The sequence below is a fragment of the Homarus americanus genome, unplaced genomic scaffold (genome assembly GCF_018991925.1).
Source record: "Homarus americanus isolate GMGI-L3 unplaced genomic scaffold, GMGI_Hamer_2.0 scaffold41027, whole genome shotgun sequence".
Lineage (NCBI taxonomy): Eukaryota > Metazoa > Arthropoda > Malacostraca > Decapoda > Nephropidae > Homarus > Homarus americanus.
Window position 1 is genome coordinate 84001 of NW_024745073.1, and position 6000 is coordinate 90000.

The 6000-nt window shown below is 50.4% G+C and overlaps 1 protein-coding gene across 1 annotated transcript in view; it reads left to right on the top strand.

The window, feature by feature from the left end:
• LOC121878533 (paired mesoderm homeobox protein 2B-like) overlaps positions 1-6000 on the top strand; it is a 73138-nt gene that overhangs the window by 49981 nt on the left and 17157 nt on the right. The window lies entirely within an intron of this gene.

Sequence of the window (6000 nt, forward strand, 5' to 3'; positions counted from 1 at the left end):
ACCAGGTAGGGTGTCTAATCATCAGGTGAAATAAGCTGGGGTGCCTAAACGTCATGTGCTGACGAGTAAAATATCCCGTTCATATAGACACAAGAGCCGCCTCAAGGTGGTCTGCCTCACCACGTGTTAACACCTTCAGGCAGTGGCAGGGGTAATTAGTGATATAGTTATACACCTGCCGTCACCTGAGGGCCTCAAATAATGTCATACTATTTATGTTTATCAGTAACGTCACTGTTTTGGTGTTGTTATTGTTGTTGGCAGGGTGTACTCTCCTCCCCTGGCAGGGTGTACTCTCCTCCCCTGGCAGGGTGCACTCTCCTCCCCTGGCAGGGTGTACTCTCCTCCCCTGGCAGGGTGTACTCTCCTCCCCTGGCAGGGTGCACTCTCCTCCCCTGGCAGGGTGCACTCTCCTCCCCTGGCAGGGTGTACTCTCCTCCCCTGGCAGGGTGCACTCTCCTCCCCTGGCAGGGTGTACTCTCCTCCCCTGGCAGGGTGTACTCTCCTCCCCTGGCAGGGTGTACTCTCCTCCCCTTCTTGTGATCCGTCCAAGCTTAACTTGCTCCGCTGCCCTCCACCGTCTTACCCCCGTACGCCGCCTCCTCCTCCCCCAGTCATCGGCAGGGCCTCCCTCAGCGTCTCACCTTCCTCTGCTTTGATTGCTGCCAGTATTTTCGTGATAGATCTAATAAGGCGTGTATGATGAGTCGGGCAAAATGCTTACAGATGGGGTTGAGCGGCCGTAACAGCCTTCTAACTCGGTTTGGGCCCATTCCCACCCGGCCAAACCTCGTTACCGCTTCCATGGAGTGGCCTCAAGTCACCTCGGCCAACTAATCAAAAATCCGATGGCTCCTCCACCTGCTGGCCGGAGAGCCATCCAGCCAGTCAGTCACCAGAGCACTTTGGCGGCTGGAAAAGGTTCGCGCCCTCCACAAATTTATTGGTAACGCGAGGAGGAGGCACGCCAGGCCGGGCTTCTTCCTTCGGACATTATTTTACGTGTTATGTGTTCATTGGTGTTACAATTAAGATATGATATAAGCCTTAGTTTTTAAGCGCAAACATAAAACGAAAACTTTCACTTTTAACCGAGGGTCCACGTGGCCAGTGTGACTGATGGGCGGGCAGGGGCCAGCCAGACGCTGATTGGTCGGTGGGGCAGCCAATGAGTGCTCGGCGCGCGGCCACTCTTTATTGATTCCCGGCCACCACACCCGCCTGGCGGGTTACAAGAAGAATCTATAATTTATGGCACTACGAGGAGACTGTGGCTATGGAGGTGCAGCCGTCTGACCACCGACCTAATTATGGTCTCAGGAGGTGGATAAATCGTCATCACCCTTTTATAACAAGGAAGAGTTAACGCTGTAGTGTAGCAGTAATTTATGAGTCGTGATTTTGGTCGGGATTTACTGAAACAATGAGTTAGGAGAAAATTAAGGATAATTAAATTGGCGTTTATACACCACAGTGAGAAACGGCGGCGGGATGAAGTGAAGCGTTAATTAAAGAGACCTTTTACCTCATAATAAAAGAGCATCGCTAGCCGTTAGTAAACACTGCTACACGCTCACTGCATTAATCTGGAGAGGAGCACAGAACTACACCTCCAGTATAACACTGTCTGGGGCAACACAACTCAGTGTGATGGTTGGTCATGACACACACACACACACACACACACACACACACACACACACACACAGGGGTTAACCCACTTCTCACTTACCATAAACAAAATTAATTACATTATTTTAAGACAGAAATTAATTAAGTAAGACAAAAGACAATCACAGTCATCATACATTCGTCAGTGTGTTTCCCTCACCGTGAACACTGACGCTGTGAGGTAACTTCTCCCCAGGACGCGAGGAGCAAGATGGCGGGTCTCAACACATAATTACACCAGGCTGGCCTCTGCGGCGGATTGGATTAAAAGTTGGATATAAGTTGCTCCTGAGATTGAAAGGATCAGAGATTCAAGGCATTTAGGGATTACACGTTTTAAGGCGGTAAAGCTTGTCTGGCAACAGTGTGTTATGAAGGAGGGCGAGTGTGAGGTGGGCAGCCCTTACTAACACCACCACTACTGCTGCTACTAACCACAATCAACCACCACTACCACTACTGCTGCTACTAACCACAATAAACCACCACTACCACCATCACCACTACAGCCAACCAGATCACCACCACCACTAAACACAACCATCATCACCATCACAACCAACCACATTCATTCCCTGTTTTGTGAGGAATGTTAACACACACACACACAGGGCGAGACTACCTGGTACACACTGAGTGATAAGTGCCAGTGTGGGGCAGAACAGAGCCAAGAAAGGGGTAAGAGGGTGGCACTGTGTTATGGCACCGAAATACAGTACCCTAACGAGGACGTGTAGTGTGTGGCGATGTTATTGTGGGAGTGTGTGGGCCTGGGTGTGGTGTGTGGGAGGAGTGGGAATGGTGTATGGGGGAATGGGAATGATGTGTGGGAGGAGTGGGAATGATGTGTGGGAGGAGTGGGAGTGATGTATGGAGGGAGTAGTAGTGTGTGAAGGTGGAGGGGGGACTGTGGAGGTAAGACGTGTGAGGTAAGCAGGAGGAGGCACTGAGGTGAAGAGAGATGGGTGAGGTAGAGGCCGTAGTAACACTCACTCACCCGAGGCTCCTTGGAGAGTCTGTGACCAGGCTCCTCCCCTATACACCAAGCTGTAAACAGACCCCAGACCGAGCTACTGACGTTGTAATGTGTCCTTCTTCCACGACTCTTCCCTCGGGGGCTTCTGGAGGCTGTTGAGTGTAGAGGATGGGGCTGCAATAGATGGAGAGCCCAATAAAGACTGCGGCGGGAGGTGGAGAGCTCAGTAAAAGCTGCGGAAAGAGGCACAAAGCCCAATAAAGGCTGCGGCCGGAGGTGGAGAGCCCAATAATGGCTGCGGCAGGAGATGGAAAGCCCAATAAAAGCTGCGGCCGGAGGTGGAAAGCCCAATAAAAGCTGCGGCAGGAGGTGGAAACCCCAATAAAGGCTGCGGCAGGAGGTGGCGGGGCGAGGTTGAGACATTGTAGGTAGGAGAGACCCGGACATGTAGCGGGCGGCGCTTGGCACGCTCGAGCGACGCTACACACGCTCGAGTGGCCGCTACGGCAGGTGGAGCAGCAGCAGCGGCAGACAGACAGCCTCTCCTGCAGCCATCTCCACGCCTCAGTAGCCACACACCATAGGAGGTCCCACAGGTTGTTGCGAGGCTGGCGGCTCCCGGGGCCTGCTGGCGGGTGTCATCTGCAGCAGTGAGTAATGGTCCAAGTTTATGAATAAAGAAGCTTACCGAGACGATGACCGCGCTGGGGCCTTGGCTGAGGCGCGCGCACACACACACACACACACGAGCATTCACTTGTTTTCCTAAAGCATTGTTATTCAGGTCGATGAAGCACAACAATTATAGACATATATCACCAACAGTGGACTTAATTCCCTTCTCCTGTAGCTCTTACCCCACAAGATGGCCGCAAACCTCACCAACTATATTGCTGTCACATAATCTTTGTCTTTGTCAATTCTTTATGTTTTGTGTTAATATTTTTGGTAAACCTCGACAGTACGGGTGTATATTAACACAAAACATTAACTGTGCTTAACTAACCTGTGACTCACCAAACACAACAACAGTACAGGTAAATTAACACAAAATATTAACCTGACTGACGCACAAAGTAATCCCAACAACAACAAAAAATAATTCACGATTGACACTAAATTAAAAATGTATAAAAGTTCATCAATAAACGTAACCTTGATTGTGTTTGATAATTATTACATTAATGACTTATGTCTTCGGATACCAGCGCGCGCGCGCGCGCGCGCGTGTGTGTGTGTGTGTGTGTGTAGGTGAGAGGGAAGAGAGGGAAGCGAAGGAAGAGAGAGAGAGGGAAGGGAAGGAAGAGAGAGAGAGGGGGGAGGGAAGGAAGAGAGAGAGAGAGGGAAGGAAGAGAGAGAGAGGGGGGAGGGAAGGAAGAGAGAGAGAGAGGGGTAGTGAAGGAGGAGAGAGAGAGGGGAGCAGACCCAGGTATTTTTCTATCATCGTCGTCAGCGTCGCTACGATTAACCAACAACAAAGACAACACAATGATTGGTCGATTACCTGAATTACCTCATTACATCAATCAGTAGCAGCAGCAGTGGCGGACAGGGCGGTGGTGGCGAGAGGATTGAGTTACAGGGAGACAAAAATCACACTTAAGGTCTAATGCCAACTTTGTATGCTCTGATGATGCTGATTCTCTTGGCTGAGAGATAAATCCTGGTCAAAACTTAACTTATTTCTCACCAAAGGCTTTTTTTTTCCTTCATATTTTCCTCGTACAAAATTATGTTACTTGTATTTTGTGATTATTAAGAATTAGATTGTCGCTTGAGGTTATGTGGGGGAGGGAGGGAGGGTGTGTGGGTGTGGGGGGAGGGTGTGTGTGGGGGGGCTTGGAGTGGTGTGTGGGGGAGGGGGTTTGTGGGGAGGAAGATATATGAGGTGTAGAGAGCTTAATAGAGTAAACAATAGGTAAATTCTTAATTCATCCCTAATATTGACATCCTTATCCTGTTAACCTATCTAGTTTGGTGAGTTATCTATCCCTAACATGATGCTCTGTGTGTGTGTGTGTGTGTGTGTGTGTGTGTGTGTGTGTGTGTGTGTGTGTGTGTGTGTGTGTGTGTGTAAAACAAAACCAAAAATCGAATTAAAACAACGAGTGCACATGCCTGTCCTTCACACTGTCTCTGTCTCCCGCTGTCAGCTGTTTCTCTCTCCCTGTCCACATGCACACACACTCTCTCTCTCTCTCTCCTTGGAGCTTACTGTCTTTCCCTGGATAGTCTCTCTCTCTCTCTCTCTCTCTCTCTCTCTCTCTCTCCTACACAGTCTCTCTTCATGGTCCCTCTTTATCTCTTTCCTCCTCCTGTCAAATTCTCTTCCTTCTTCCCTCTCCACGCGGTTTTATCTTCCTCTCTTTTTCCATCTTCTCGCTTAATATCTCTCTTCCCTCCCTGCCGTGCCCCCCACACACACACCTACCCTCAGTATCTCTCCCTACCCTGAGTATCTCTCCTACCCACAGTATCTCTCCCTACCCACGAGTATCTCCTCCCTACCCACAGTATCTCTGCTACCCACAGTATCTCTCTCTCCTACCTCCAGTATCTCTCCCTACCCACAGTACATCTCTCCCTACCCACGAGTATCTCTCCCTACCCTCGGTATCTCTCCTACCCACGGTATCTCCCTACCCACAGTATCTCTCCCTACCCACAGTACTCCCTACCCACAGTATCTCTCCCTACCCACAGTATATCTCCCTACCCACAGTATCTCTCCCTACCCACAGTATCTCTCCCTACCCACAGTATATCTCCCTACCCACAGTATCTCTCCCTACCCACAGTATATCTCCCTACCCTCAGTATCTCTCCCTACCCACAGTATCTCTCCCTACCCACAGTATATCTCCCTACCCACAGTATCTCTCCCTACCCACAGTATCTCTCCCTACCCACAGTATCTCTCCCTACCCACAGTATCTCTCCTTCTCTCTCTCTCTGGCGGGCCAACACACACACACACACACTCCCCTGAATTATGCAGGCGACCGCGGCAGAAGAAAAAGTCGGTTTTATTTGGCCGGGTTTACGACGCTGTTAAGGGGCCGACTCTGCTGGAGGAGGGAGGGAGAGAGGGAGGGAGAGATGGAGGGAAGGAGGGAGGGAGGGAGGGAGAGATGGAGTTACTGCTGCTAGCCCCTGGGGTAGGATAGCTGGGATAGACCCGGCATAGTGTTGTGTTGGCATGTTTATATCACTGGCAGATGAAACTGTTTGGGGATAGGGATGGGATAGGGGTGGGTTAGGTTAGGGGTGGGTTAGGTCAGGGGAAAAGGATAGTATTCAGAAGCTCCCAGGAGATGGATAGGAGATAAGAGAACGTTACTTTCTCGGGCAGG